The sequence below is a fragment of the Salvelinus namaycush genome, chromosome 32 (genome assembly GCF_016432855.1).
Source record: "Salvelinus namaycush isolate Seneca chromosome 32, SaNama_1.0, whole genome shotgun sequence".
NCBI lineage: Eukaryota > Metazoa > Chordata > Actinopteri > Salmoniformes > Salmonidae > Salvelinus > Salvelinus namaycush.
The window spans coordinates 32,419,397-32,435,622 of record NC_052338.1 but is presented as its reverse complement, the minus strand read 5'-3'; positions in this window follow the sequence as shown (position 1 = coordinate 32,435,622).

The window sequence follows — 16,226 nt, the reverse complement described above, 5'->3', positions numbered from 1 at the left end:
GGACACAGGCCCATCCCCCCTGGACACAGGCCCATCCTCCCTGGACACAGGCCCATCCTTCCTGGACACAGGCCCATCCTCCCTGGACACAGGCCCATCCCCCTGGACACAGGCCCAACCCCCTGGACACAGGCCCAACCCCCTGGACACAGGCCCATCCTCCCTGGACACAGGCCCAGCCCCCTGGACACAGGCCCAACCCCCTGGACACAGGCCCATCCCCCTGGACACAGGCCCATCTTTCCTGGACACAGGCACTGCCCCCTGTACACAGGCCCAGCCCCCTGGACACAGGCCCAGCCCCCTGGACACAGGCCCAGCCCCCTGGACACAGGCCCATCCTCCCTGGACACAGGCCCATCCCCCTGGACACAGGCCCAGCCCCCTGGACACAGGCCCAGCCCCCTGTACACAGGCCCATCCCCCTGGACACAGGCCCATCCCCCTGGACACAGGCCCATCCTCCCTGGACACAGGCCCATCCTCCCTGGACACAGGCCCAGACCCCTGGACACAGGCCCAACCCCCTGGACACAGGCCCAGCCCCCTGGACACAGGCCCATCCTCCCTGGACACAGGCCCAACCCCCTGGACACAGGCCCAGCCCCCTGGACACAGGCCCAACCCCCTGGACACAGGCCCAGCCCCCTGGACACAGGCCCAACCCCAATATGTTTGTTTTCCAGTTCACTAGACTTTGGAGGGGAGATCAATACGTTTGTTTTCCAGTTCACTAGACTTTGGAGGGGAGATCAATATGTTTGTTTTCCAGTTCACTAGACTTTGGACTGTTTTCCAGTTCACTAGACTTTGGACTGTTTTCCAGTTCACTAGACTTTGGACTGTTTTCCAGTTCACTAGACTTTGGACTGTTTCCCAGTTCACTAGACTTTGGACTGTTTTCCAGTTCACTAGACTTTGGACTGTTTTCCAGTTCACTAGACTTTGGACTGTTTCCCAGTTCACTAGACTTTGGACTGTTTTCCAGTTCACTAGACTTTGGACTGTTTTCCAGTTCACTAGACTTTGGACTGTTTTCCAGTTCACTAGACTTTGGACTGTTTTCTAGTTCACTAGACTTTGGACTGTTTTCTAGTTCACTAGACTTTGGACTGTTTTCCAGTTCACTAGACTTTGGACTGTTTTCCAGTTCACTAGACTTTGGACTGTTTCCCAGTTCACTAGACTTTGGACTGTTTTCTAGTTCACTAGACTTTGGACTGTTTTCCAGTTCACTAGACTTTGGACTGTTTCCCAGTTCTTTAGACTTTGGACTGTTTTCCAGTTCACTAGACTTTGGACTGTTTCCCAGTTCACTAGACTTTGGACTGTTTTCCAGTTCACTAGACTTTGGACTGTTTTCTAGTTCACTAGACTTTGGACTGTTTTCCAGTTCACTAGACTTTGGACTGTTTCCCAGTTCACTAGACTTTGGACTGTTTTCTAGTTCACTAGACTTTGGACTGTTTTCCAGTTCACGAGACTTTGGACTGTTTCCCAGTTCACTAGACTTTGGACTGTTTCCCAGTTCACTAGACTTTGGACTGTTTTCTAGTTCACTAGACTTTGGACTGTTTTCTAGTTCACTAGACTTTGGACTGTTTTCCAGTTCACTAGACTTTGGACTGTTTCCCAGTTCTTTAGACTTTGGACTGTTTTCCAGTTCACTAGACTTTGGACTGTTTCCCAGTTCACTAGACTTTGGACTGTTTTCTAGTTCACTAGACTTTGGACTGTTTCCCAGTTCACTAGACTTTGGACTGTTTCCCAGTTCACTAGACTTTGGACTGTTTCCCAGTTCACTAGACTTTGGACTGTTTTCCAGTTCACTAGACTTTGGACTGTTTCCCAGTTCACTAGACTTTGGACTGTTTCCCAGTTCACTAGACTTTGGACTGTTTCCCAGTTCACTAGACTTTGGACTGTTTTCCAGTTCACTAGACTTTGGACTGTTTTCCAGTTCACTAGACTTTGGACTGTTTTCTAGTTCACTAGACTTTGGACTGTTTTCCAGTTCACTAGACTTTGGACTGTTTTCCAGTTCACTAGACTTTGGACTGTTTTCTAGTTCACTAGACTTTGGACTGTTTTCCAGTTCACTAGACGTTGGAGGGGAGGTCAATATGTTTGTTTTCCGGTTCAGTAGACGTTGCAGGGGAGGTCAATATGTTTGTTTTCCGGTTCACTAGACGTTGGAGGGGAGGTCAATATGTTTGTTTTCCGGTTCACTAGACGTTGGAGGGGAGGTCAATATGTTTGTTTTCCAGTTCACTAGACGTTGGAGGGGAGATCTTCTCTCCCACATGTTTAAAAAGATGTAACCTTCCCATTCTATATTTACTAAAGGTTTCCTTTAGCTTCCCCTTCTATATTTACTAAAGGTTACCTTTAGCTTCCCATTCTATATTTACTAAAGGTTTCCTTTAGCTTCCCATTCTATATTTACTAAAGGTTTCCTTTAGCTTCCCATTCTATATTTACTAAAGGTTTCCTTTAGCTTCCCATTCTATATTTACTAAAGGTTTCCTTTAGCTTCCCATTCTATATTTACTAAAGGTTTCCTTTAGCTTCCCCTTCTATATTTACTAAATGTTTCCTTTAGCTTCCCATTCTATATTTACTAAAGGTTTCCTTTAGCTTCCCATTCTATATTTACTAAAGGTTTCCTTTAGCTTCCCCTTCTATATTTACTAAATGTTTCCTTTAGCTTCCCATTCTATATTTACAAAATGTTTCCTTTAGCTTCCCATTCTATATTTACTAAATGTTACCTTTAGCTTCCCCTCCTCTATATTTACCAAATGTTTCCTTTAGCTTCCCATTCTCTAATTACTAAAGGTTTTCCATTATTCAACAAACCCCTATTTTACCGAAGAGGGGCTTGTGATGATTTTATTCCAACAAAGCTCAGAGTTTTATGTAAATTGGTAGCAATCTCACGGGAAAATCTTATGATGGGATTTTTTTATCCCTTCCCAGTGTTTTGGATTGTACCACAGCAGGGTCCGAAGAGACATTTGTTCATGTCTAAGACTTCTTGTTCTATAATCTCCCAAGGAGTGGAAGTGGGATCATTGTTATACGCTGATTTAAGAGGGTACCTTGCATTAAATGCCAAGTAGTATTTCATAATAAATGTAAGGCCCAGGCCACTTCGTTTTGTGTCCATAGCTCATAGGTCATTTTGAGCTTCTGACTGGAGGGGGTTTCTCTCTCTAGAAGAACTTCCTGAACAAACTATTGAACTTCTTGAACCATTCTCCAAAAAAGGGGAGAGGGATTGCACATAGTAGGAGTGTCACGCCCTGGCCTTAGTTATCTTTGTTTTCTTTATTATTTTAGTTAGGTCAGGGTGTGACATGGGGAATGTATGTGTTTTTGGATTGTCTAGTGGTTTTGTATGTTAAATGGGTCAGTGTCTTGTCTAGGTGTTTGTATGTCTATGGCTGCCTAGATTGGTTCTCAATTAGAGGCAGCTGTGGTTCATTGTCTCTGAGAGCCATATTTAAGGCAGCCATAGGCATTGGGTTTTGTGGGTAATTGTCTATGTAGAACGTTTGTAGCTTTTGTATTGCACTTACGTTTGTAGCTTCACGGTCGTTTGTTGTTTTGTTTAGTTTTGTTTTAAGTGTTTGTTTCGTGTTTCACTCATCTCTAATAAAGAGAATGTATTTTTCACACGCTGCGCCTTGGTCCACTCATTATCCTCAAGACGATCGTGACAAGGAGGTATGATACACATGAAAGAATGTTCATTTTTATTGTCTATTTTACCCCACAGCGAGAGTGGAAGGTCTTTCAAGATTGTCCGTTATCTTGTTAATTAGAATGGCTATGTTAAAGGGGGTGATTTGATCTATTTGTGGTTTTAACGTTACTCCAAGGTATTTAAAACTCCTTGTGGAAACCATTTGAATGGGAGGGATGCAATACCGTCTATGTGACAGTGCATGTTTACATGCATTACCTTCGATGTTTCCCAATTGAGCTTATAGCCAGATAGCTTGCTAAAATGTGAGATGGTTTCTTGTACATGATAAAGTGATGTCTGTGGATTCTGTACTTTTAGCAGTAAGGGGAGAGTGGGGTAAGTTAAGCCAAAGGGGTAAGTTGAGCAACACTTGTTTCTAGGAAACCATACACAAAATGTATAATTTGACCAAACAGGAACAGGTCATCATTCCATGGAGTCTGTGAAGGAAGAAGCCACATGGAAAAAAACGGTAAGCAAGTTAGGTCCAAAAAACTGATTTGTGTTGTCAGTTTCATGATGCTTGTATCTAAACCAAAGTAGATAATTTTATGTTTGTTCTATACATCTGTTAGGGTCTCTATAAGCTTCAATATGAGGTCCTAAACCTAGCATGAAAGTGCATCCTTGTAGATGTGGGCTAATATAATTAACATGTCTGCCTTGGGGTAAGGTGAGCCAATGGCCTTGGGATAAGTTGAGCCAATGGTTGAACCAATGCCAAGTTTAGCAATTTGAAATGTTTTCTTCCCAGGCATAATGCATTATAACTGGGATTTCAAAACAAATAAAATCAAATCAAATTTTATTTTATTAGTCACATGCGTCGAAAACAACAGGTGTAGTAGACCTTACAGTGAAATGCTTATTTACAAGCCCCTAACCAACAACGCAGTTTAAAAAATACGAATAAGAATAAGAAATAAAAGTAACAAGTAGTTAAAACTTCTTAGGGATCAAATCCCGTTACCGGGATCGATTTGACAACATCCGGTGAAATGGCAGAGCTCCAAATTCAAATTAAATTACTATAAATATTTAACTTTCATACAATCACAAGTGCAATACACCAAATTAAAGCTGTACTTCTTGTTAATCCAGCCACCGTGTCAGATTTCAAAAAGGCTGTACGGCAAAAGCAAACCATGCTATTATCTGAGGACAGCACCCCATCAAACAAACACAGACAATCATATTTCATCCCGCCAGGCGCAACACAAAACTCAGAAATAACGATATAATTCATGCCTTACCTTTGACGAGCTTCTTCTGTTGGGACTCCAATATGTCCCATAAACATCACAAATGGTCCTTTTGTTCGATTAATTACGTCATTATAGCTCCTAAATTTCCATTTATTTGGCGCGTTTGATCCAGAAAAACACCGGTTCCAACTCGCGCAACATGACTACAAAATATCTAATAAGTTACCTGTAATCTTTGTCCAAACATTTCAAACAACTTTCCTGATACAACTTTCGGTATTTTTTAACGTAAATAATCGATAAAATTTAATACGGGATAAACTACGTTCAATACCGGATAAAAACAAAGTGGAGCGAGCTTTCAGGTCGTGCGCCCCCTAACAAACAGTACACTAGACTCGACCCTCGTTCTGAACAGCCCTACTTCTTCATTTCTCAAAGGAAAAACATCAACCAATTTCTAAAGACTGTTGACATCTAGTGGAAGCAATAGGAACTGCAAGCAAGTGCCTTAGAAATCTAAATCCACATAGAAAACCCATTGAAAAGAGAGTGACCTCAAAAAAAAAATTCCTGGATGGTTTGTCCTCGGGGTTTCGCCTGTCAAATAAGTTCTGTTATACTCACAGACATTATTCAAACAGTTTTAGAAACAGAGTGTTTTCTATCCAAATATACGAATAATATACATATCCTAGCTTCTGGGCCTGAGTAGCAGGCAGTTTACTTAGGGCATGCTTTTCATCCGGACGTGAAAATACCGCCCCTAGCCTAGAGAGGTTTTTAAAGAGCAGCAGTAAAATAACAATAGTGAGACTATATACAGGGGGGTACCGGTACAGAGTCAATGTGCGGGGGTACTAGTTAGTCAAGGTAATTGAGGTAATATGTACATGTAGGTAGAGCTATTAAAGTGACCATGCATAGATAATAACAGAGAGTAGCAGCGGCGTAAAAGAGGGTGGATGGGGGCAATGCAAATAGTCTGGGTAGCCATTTGATTAGATGTTCAGGAGTCTTATGGCTTGGGGGTAGACTTGGAGCTCCGGTACCGCTTGCCATGCAGTAGCAGAAAGAACAGTCTATGACTAGGGTGGCTGGAGTCTTTGACAATTTTTAGGGCCTTCCTCTGACACCGTCTGGTATAGAGGTCCTGGATAGCAGGAAGCTTGGCCCCAGTGATGTACTGGGCCGTACGCACTAACCTTTGTAGTGCCTTGCGGTCGGAGGCCGAGCAGTTGCCATACCAGGCAGTGATGAGGGGGAATAGGTTTTGTCTTACCCTCTTCACAACTGTCTTGGTGTGCTTGGACCATGTTCGTCTTTTGGTGATGTGGACACTCTCAACCTGCTCCACTACAGCCCGTCGATGAGAATGGGGGCGTGCTCGGTGCTCCTTTTCCTGTAGTCCACAATCATCTCCTTAGTCTTGATCACGTTGAGGGAGAGGTTGTTGTCCTGGCACCACACGGCCGAATAGGCTGTGTCGTTGTTGTCGGTGATCAGGCCTACTGTTGTGACACTGTTGTGTCGTCGGCAAATTTAATGATAGTGTTGGAGTCGTGCCTGGTCATATGGTCATGCAGTCATGAGTGAACAGGGAGTACAGGAGGGGACTGAGCACGCACCCCTGAGGGGCCCCTGTGTTGAGGATCAGCGTGGCGGATGTGTTGTTACCTAGCCTTACCATCTGGGGGGCGGCCCGTCAGGACGTCCAGGGTCCAGTTGCAGAGGGAGGTGTTTAGTCCCAGGATCCTTAGCTTATTGATGAGCTTTGAGGGCGTGATGGTGTTGAACGCTGAGGTGTAGTCAATGCATAGCATTCTCACATAGGTGTTCCTTTTGTCCAGATGGGAAAGGGCAGTGTGGAGTGCAATAGAGATTGCATCATCTGTGGATCTGTTAGGGGAGTATGCAAATTGGAGTGGGTCTAGGGTTTCTGGGATAATGGTGTTGATGCGAGCCATGACCAGCCTTTCAAAGCACTTCATGGCAACAGATGTGAGTGCTACGGGTCAGTAGTCATTTAGGCAGGTTACCTTAGTGTTCTTGGGCACAGGGACTATGGTGGTCTGCTTAAATCATGTTGGTATTACAGACTCAGTGAGGGAGAGGTTGAAAATGTCAGTGAAGACACTTGCCTGTTGGTCAGCGCAGTACACATCCTGGTAATCCATCTGGCCCTGCGGCCTTGTGAATGTTGACCTGTTTAAAGGTCTTACCCACATTGGCTGCGGAGAGCGTGATCACACAGTCGTCCGGATATTTGGTAACAACGGGGACTGGCCTGTGTTAAAAGTGTTTGTTTGGTGTTAAGCATGTGTTGAAAGATGCTTAAAATTATTAAAATACAAAATAAAATATTGTGAAAATGTTTAAAGATAGACACGGATAGACATGGTTTTAAAAAGGTAGAGGTAATATTTCATTCAGTACAGAAATATGTCGGCTACTTAACTTACCCTATGTTTTCAAAACTGTAATGTTTACATGAATTCTGATTATTTCTCAGGGATACACAATATATGTAGATATCTGTGTTAGAAATAATACTATATTTCCCTTGATGGAGTGATGCTGAATGTAAAATAAGGGATCAACTTACCCCACTTTCCCCTATGTCATCTGCATAGAGGCTTAGTTTGACATCTCTTTACCAATTTTAATTCCTTGTATCCTTTTATGATCTCTGAGTAAGCAAGCGAAGGGTTCTAAAGACAGGATAAAGAGCGAAGGTGAGAGAACGCACCCTTGGCCTGATCCTCTGTGGAGGGTGAAGGCATCTGACATCAGACCATTAATGCAGATTTTGATTGTTGGTAACTTGTATAAAAGTGATATATTCTTAATAAAGTTTGGCCCTGAACCAAACTCTGAGAGTGTTCTAAACAAGTATGGCCATTTTATGTGGACGAATGCCTTCTCCGCGTCCAAGGAAACCGCCATTGTTGGGAAAGGGTTTTGGTTTTGCATAACAGGTATTTGCAGTGCCTGACTGAAATAGCTGCCAGTACAATTTATATTAAGATGGAAGAACTCTGCCAGTACTGTTTATATTAAGGTGGAGGAACTCTGCCAGTACTGTTTATATTAAGGTGGAGGAACTCTGCCAGTACTGTTTATATTAAGGTGGAGGAACTCTGCCAGTACTGTTTATATTAAGGTGGAGGAACTCTGCCAGTACTGTTTATATTAAGGTGGAGGAACTCTGCCAGTACTGTTTATATTAAGGTGGAGGAACTCTGCCAGTACTGTTTATATTAAGGTGGAGGAACTCTGTAATAAGCCAATACTCAATATGAGATGGGGATCTCTGCAGGTGAAGAGTCTACAGATCAACAGATACTGTATCGACTGAATGAACCATTCTGGAAAACTGGAACTAAAGACAGGACTCAGGCTAAGTTGAGTCAACTGTCTTCACGTACCTGGTGCCCAACATTACCAGACGATGCTACAGAACACCAGCTAACCACAGCTATGGGACAAAGAGTCCTTCTCAAACATTCTTAAGGCAAGGAAGGAGGGAGAGGTAAAGGGGGGAAAAGAGAAGAGGAAAGGAAATGGGGGTAGAGAGAAAAAGAGGCAAAGTGTTATAAGTAAGGTAGTGTCTCAAATGCCACCCTATTCCCTATGTAGTGGGGAATAGCCATAGGTCTCTGGTCAAAAGTAGTTCACTACAAAGGAAATAGGGTACCATTTGGACCAAACACTGAGGCTGGCCAAGCGTGTGAGGAATGTACCAGAGACTTCAAAACAACATCCTTAGGGAGAAGCAGCAGAGACGGAATGCAGGCAGCCAGCGGCCGGGCAGGGGCGGGAGCGGAGGGGATGGAGACGGGAGGGGAGGGGGGCAGGAGGCCCTGCCTGAGTTCTATTTTTAGAACGTCCACCTCACCTCATTAAAAACAGGGTGCTTTTGTAACCCCAGCAGGCCATTCTTTTAGCCAAAAATAATCAGAGCCTGAGGAGGATGGGATGATGGGGCTGGACGAAGGAGGATGATGGGAGGATGAAGGGAGGATGATGGGAGGATGAAGGAGGATGATGGGGCTGGATGAAGGAGGATGATGGGAGGATGAAGGAGGATGAAGGAGGATGATGGGAGGATGAAGGGAGGATGAAGGAGGATGATGGGAGGATGAAGGGAGGATGAAGGAGGATGATGGGAGGATGAAGGGAGGATGAAGGAGGATGATGGGAGGATGAAGGCGGATGATGGGAGGATGAAGGAGGATGATGGGAGGATGAAGGTGGATGATTGGAGGATGAATGAGGATGATTGGAGGATGAAGGAGGATGATGGGAGGATGATGGGAGGATGATGGGAGGATGATGGGAGGATGAAGGAGGATGAAGGAGGATGAAGGAGGATGATGGGAGGATGAAGGAGGATGAAGGAGGATGAAGGAGGATGATGGGAGGATGATGGGAGGATATGGGAGGATGATGGGAGGATGATGGGAGGATGAAGGAGGATGAAGGAGAATGAAGGAGGATGATGGAGGATAATGGGAGGATGATGGGAGGATATTGGGAGGATGATGGGAGAATGATGGAGGATGAAGGGAGGATGAAGGAGGATGAAGGAGGATAATGGGAGGATGAAGGGTCTGGTTGCGTCCCAAATGCTACCCTATTAACTGCAGGGCCTTCAGAAAGTATTCACATCCCTTGATTTTTTCCGCATTTTGTTGTTACAGTTTGAATTTAAAAGTATTAAATTGAAATGTTGTGTCACCTATATACCTCATAATGTCAAAGTGGAATTTTGTTTGTAGAACATTTTATAAATTCATTTTTTTTTTAATTCAGTGGAATATGTCTTGAGTCAATTAGTATTCAAACCCTTTGTTATGGCAAGCTTAAATAAATTCAGGAGTAAAAATGTGCTTAACAAATAATCACATAATATGTTGCATGAACTCCTTGTTCAATAATAGGGTTTAACATGATTTTTGAATGGCTACCCCATCTCTGTACCCCACACATACAATTATCTGTAAGGTCCCTCAATCGAGTAGTGAATTTCAAGCACCGATTCAACCACAATATCCCTTGGAGCACGGTCAAGACGATTATTAAGAAATGGAAGGTGTATGGCACCACCAAGACTCTGCCGAGATCAGGACGTCCCTCCAAACTGGATGACAGAGCAAGTAGGAGACTGATCAGAGAGGGCTACCAAGGGTCCAATGGACATGTTTAAAGAGCTAAAGGCGTTTATGGACATGACTGTTCAAACTGTCCATGTGAAAACAATATCCCGAGCTCTCCACAAATCTGGCATGTGTGGTAGCGTGGCTTTAAGGAAGCCATTACTCAAGAAAGCCCACCTTGAATCCTGTTTTGAAGCATGCAACAACAAAAAAACACTTGGGAGATTCTGTAGGCATGTGGCCGAATCTTTTGTGGTCTGATGAAACTAAAATTGAACTTTTTTTGGACTAAATGCAAAAATGTTAAGTTTGGCGCAAACCCAACACGGCACATCACCCAAAGAACACTATCCCTACTGTGAAGCATGGTGGTGGCAGCACCATGTTATGGGGATGTTTCTCATCATCACGGACTGCTGACTTATCAGGATAGAAGGGGAGATGAATGGAGCAATGTACAGAAAAGTCCTTGAGGAAAACATGCCGCCCTCTGCAAGAAAGCCGAAACAAGGCTGGAAGTGCACCTTTCAGTATGACAATGAACCGAAGCCCACCGCCAAAGTTACAGTGGAGTGGCTAAGGAATGAAATGTCTTGAGTGGCACAGTCAGAGCCCCAACATAAATCCAATCGAGAATTTGTGGCATGACTTGAAGATTGCTAGTCCAATGCTCCCCAAGAACTTGACAGAGCTTGAACAGTTTGGTAAAGAAGAATGGTAAAATATTTTATTTTTTTTAATTTTTTTTTAATTTTTTTTTTAATTATTATTATTTTTTTTTAGGGGTGGATCAGCTTAATATTGCGGAAAGAATGTTGCTTCCAATGTAATTGTCTGCATCATTTCCAATCCCCCATATTTTTTTGGGTAAATATATATATCCATACACGCAGAATGGTAAAATATTGCCAAATCTATCCCTACAGACAAAGCTGCTTCCACCAAGTGTTAACTGAAGGGGGTGGAAACGTATCCAATTATGATATTTCAGTTTTGTATTTTTAATATATACATTTTTCCACACTTTTTCCACTTTTCCATTTTCCACACGTTTCTACAAAAATCCTTTTAAAAGTGTGCAGTATGGTGCGTAGATAAGTGTGGGGGGGGGGGGGGGTCCTTACTTAAATGCATGAAACTCACAACTTCAAGGGGGTGCAGACTTTCTGGTACTATATGTGCCTGTCATCATGTTCTCTGTGATGGCGGCGGCGGCGGCGGGTGTGATATGGGAACAGGTACTTACATCAGCAGCACCGTCATCAACAACCCTTTCCCAGGAGGATCAACCTCGGTGGGGAGACGCCTATGGAAGCAATGTTTTCATTTGGCAGGAAATCAAGTGGCAAAGCTTCATTCCAGCACCTACACGGCTTCACTTTGATGTTAGGGGATATGAGGTTGGTTGGAATGGGAGGACAACACTAATGCTGAACAAGAGGACTGGGGCTAAGTACAACCCTATTCCCTACATAGTGCACTACTTTTGACCAGAGCCCTATGGGTTTTTTACTTATTTATTTAACCTTTATTTAGCTAGGCAAGTTAGTTAAGAACAAATTCTTATTTACAATGACGGCCTACCCAGGCCAAACCCGGACGACGCTGGGCAAATTGTGCGACGCCCTATGGGACTCCCAATCACGGCCGGATGTGATACAGCCTGAAATCGAACCAGGGTCTAAAGTGACGCCGCTAGCACTGAGATGCAGTGCCTTAGACCACTGCGTCACTCGGGAGCCCCCAGTCAAAGGTAGTGCCACTATATAGGGAATAGGGTGCCATTTGGGACGCAAATTTAGAGTGCAAGGAGGTTTCACAGCAGGGCAACTGTCCCGTGGGAAAATGACTGGAAAATATTAAATAGGAGTGTATCATGTAGATTAAAGTGTTGAAATAACGTCTGGAGCGGCCGGGAGAAGAGAAGGAGACCCACCTTCCTGCACTGGGTGAGAAAAGACACAATTACATCACCTCAGCAGTAACTAAATCCCCCTGGCTTACTGTATTTTTTTGATTGAGTCCTGTGTTTGCAACCTTGTCCAGTTCAGACTCAATTAGAATAATATTGAAAATAAATTTGGTGTGCCAGTTCAAAGGGGGTTGTCTGGGTCTGGGAGAGAGGGAGAGAGAGAGAGGTGACTAGAGGCTTGATCCATGGTGAGGGAGATGTTTTTATCGCCCAGGTAGAAGATGCTGGCTGACTGGCTGGCTGACTGTCTGACTGTCTGGCTGGCTGGCAGTCAGAGGCTGGGTGGGACCGTGCTGGGGGTCAGGTGTGAAGACAAGGGGCCTCAGGTAGAATGACATCGTTGTTGTTGTCTACCTGGTTGTTCCAACTCCCACCTCCTTTCAGTTATTATTCAGTTATTATTCAGTTATCCTGTCACCTCTCATTAGGTTGTTAATGTAAGATTATTGAGAGCTGCAAAGTCTCAGTTCAATCAAACTAATTCAGAGGTGGTTATTGTTGGTGTTGTCTGCCTGGTTGTTCCAGAGGGTTTAGTAGATTACAACTCCCACTGCTTTTCACTTGTTATTCAGGTAGTTTAGTGTTGTAGGGCCTTCCATGTAAGATAATAAGAACTACAAAGTCTTTGTTTAATCACATTGTGATCCAGACATGTATGGGGTAAGACTTTCTGCGTGGATGTACCGTACAATTTCAATTTACTGAATTAATAAAACACTGTTTTCTCTGTGAAACAGAACGAAATGGAATAAGGTGGGAATAAATGTTGTTTTGCCTTGCACTAGTTCTGATTGTGTGGGGCCCTCTGTCTCAAAGCCCAGGGTATAAAATACACAGAACATATTCAGCACCTTTTCATTTTACAGTGTACAACCCCCCCCCCCCCCCACACACACACACCAGAACGAGACGTGGCCCACCTCAGCTTTCTGTTAATCTCAGCAGGAAAGTTACAGTGACGTAATCAGTTTGTCCGATAGGCTCCGATCACACAGCTAGGCTCTGGCTGGAGAGCACGTCGCCCTCCCGCGCTGGCCAACTCCCCCTCTACTAACGCTGGCAAACTCCTCCTCTACTAAAGCTGGCCAACTCCCCCTCTACTAACGCTGGTCAACTCCCCCTCTACTAACGCTGGTCAACTCCTCCTCTACTAACGCTGGTCAACTCCTCTACTAACGCTGGCCATCTCCTCCTCTACTAACGCTGGTCAACTCCTCCTCTACTAACGCTGGTCAACTCCTCCTCTACTAACGCTGGCAAACTCCTCCTCTACTAATGCTGGCCAACTCCTCCTCTACTAACGCTGGCCAACTCCTCCTCTTCTAACGCGGTCAACTCCTCCTCTACTAACGCTGGGCATCTTCACTAACAGGTGAGGTCATCTTCACTAACAGGTGAGGTCAGCTTCACTAACAGGTGAGGTCATCTTCACTAACAGGTGAGGTCAGCTTCACTAACAGGTGAGGTCAGCTTCACTAACAGGTGAGGTCATCTTCACTAACAGGTGAGGTCAGCTTCACTAACAGGTGAGGTCAGCTTCACTAACAGGTGAGGTCAGCTTCACTAACAGGTGAGGTCAGCTTCACTAACAGGTGAGGTCAGCTTCACTAACAGGTGAGGTCATCTTCACTAACAGGTGAGGTCAGCTTCACTAACAGGTGAGGTCAGCTTCACTAACAGGTGAGGTCAGCTTCACTAACAGGTGAGGTCATCAGGCATGGAGGAAATGCGAGTCAGCTGAGATAAGAGTGTGAGAGGGAGGTTGACTGTGTGGTGGTCGTGACCTGGTAGTGAGTCCCAAATGGCACCCTATACCCTACAAAGTGCACTACCCTATTCCACTATTACCTATGGGGGGCCCTGGTCAAAAGTAGTGCACTATATAGGGAATAGGGTGCCATTCAGTCCTAGCCATTCAGCCCTCCATCTCTTCTTCTCCACAGGAGGTCCAAGAAGCTCCCTGATTATAAGCCCCGTTGGCTCTCACACTTTGCTGCCCTGCTTGAGATATGAGACGAGGGGGAGAGGGAGTCAACCCAACCCAACCCAACCCAACGCAGATGAATCTCGTAGGATGTCCATGTGTCTCACATCGCTGTAAGTAATGAGGGATTTTGAGGGACTATTAGGGAATAGGGTGTAATTTTGGACGCCTCCTAGATGTGTTTGACTGGTGTTGATCTCCTCTCCGCCTGATGCTTCTGTCTGTACCACTGCACTCTGGTGACTCACACCAGCCAACAGTCAAAGCCTTGAACGCATCGACCACAGACAAAGCACCCAGGTCCCTGCCGGAATTTAGGCTGCGGCTCAAATGGCACCCGATTCCCTATATAGTACACTACTTTAGACCAGAGCCCTATTCCCTACATAGTACACTACTTTAGACCAGAGCCCTATTCCCTATTTAGTACACTACTTTAGACCAGAGCCCTATTCCCTATTTAGTGCACTACTTTAGACCAGAGCCCTATTCCCTATTTAGTGCACTACTTTAGACCAGAGCCCTATTCCCTATCTAGTGCACTACTTTAGACCAGAGCCCTATTCCCTATATAGTGCACTACTTTTAAGCACAGGCCATAGAGCTCTGGTCAAAAGTAGTGCACTTTAAATAGGGAATAGGGTGCCATTTGGGACTCAGACTTTTTGTCGTCTACGCCGTTCTTATTAACACAGGAACCAATTAACTCTGTTAGAGTCAAAGGGTTTGGTTTGGAGCCAGGTTGGATGACCTTACAGAGGGTTGAGGTCAGGGGAGATGTCACATCAATCAAATCTTCACCCATTAGGCTTCCTAAATATAATATTCAGGTATATTTCCACTCTATTGTACTCTGAAGTTGATTTCTGGGCAATGTGGGCAATGGTCATACTACCAGACACTGGTCATACTACCAGACGCTGGTCATACTACCAGACACTGGTCATACTACCAGACAATGGTCATACTACCAGACACTGGTCATACTACCAGACACTGGTCATACTACCAAACACTGGTCATACTACCAGACAATGGTCATACTAACAAACACTGGTCATACTACCAGACACTGGTCATACTACCAGACACTTGTCATACTACCAGACACTGGTCATACTACCAGACACTGGTCATACTACCAGACACTGGTCATACTACCAGACACTGGTCATACTACCAGACACTGGTCATACTACCAGACAATGATCATACTACCAGACACTGGTCATACTACCAGACACTGGTCATACTACCAGACAATGGTCATACTAACAAACACTGGTCATACTACCAGACAATGATCATACTACCAGACACTGGTCATACTACCAGACACTGGTCATACTACCAGACACTGGTCATACTACCAGACACTGGTCATACTAACAAACACTGGTCATACTACCAGACACTGGTCATACTACCAGACACTGGTCATACTACCAGACACTGGTCATACTAACAAACACTGGTCATACTACCAGACACTGGTCATACTACCAGACACTGGTCATACTACCAGACACTGGTCATACTACCAGACAATGGTCATACTACCAGACACTGGTCATACTACCAGACACTGGTCATACTACCAGACACTGGTCATACTACCAGACAATGATCATACTACCAGACACTGGTCATACTACCAGACAATGGTCATACTACCAGACACTGGTCATACTACCAGACAATGGTCATACTAACAAACACTGGTCATACTACCAGACACTGGTCATACTACCAGACACTTGTCATACTACCAGACACTGGTCATACTACCAGACACTGGTCATACTACCAGACACTGGTCATACTACCAGACACTGGTCATACTACCAGACACTGGTCATACTTCCAGACAATGGTCATACTACCAGACACTGGTCATACTACCAGACAATGATCATACTACCAGACACTGGTCATACTACCAGACACTGGTCATACTACCAGACAATGGTCATACTACCAGACACTGGTCATACTACCAGACACTGGTCATACTACCAGACAATGGTCATACTACCAGACAATGGTCATACTACCAGACACTGGTCATACTACCAGACAATGGTCATACTACCAGACAATGGTCATACTACCAGACACTGGTCATACTACCAGACACTGGTCATACTTCCAGACA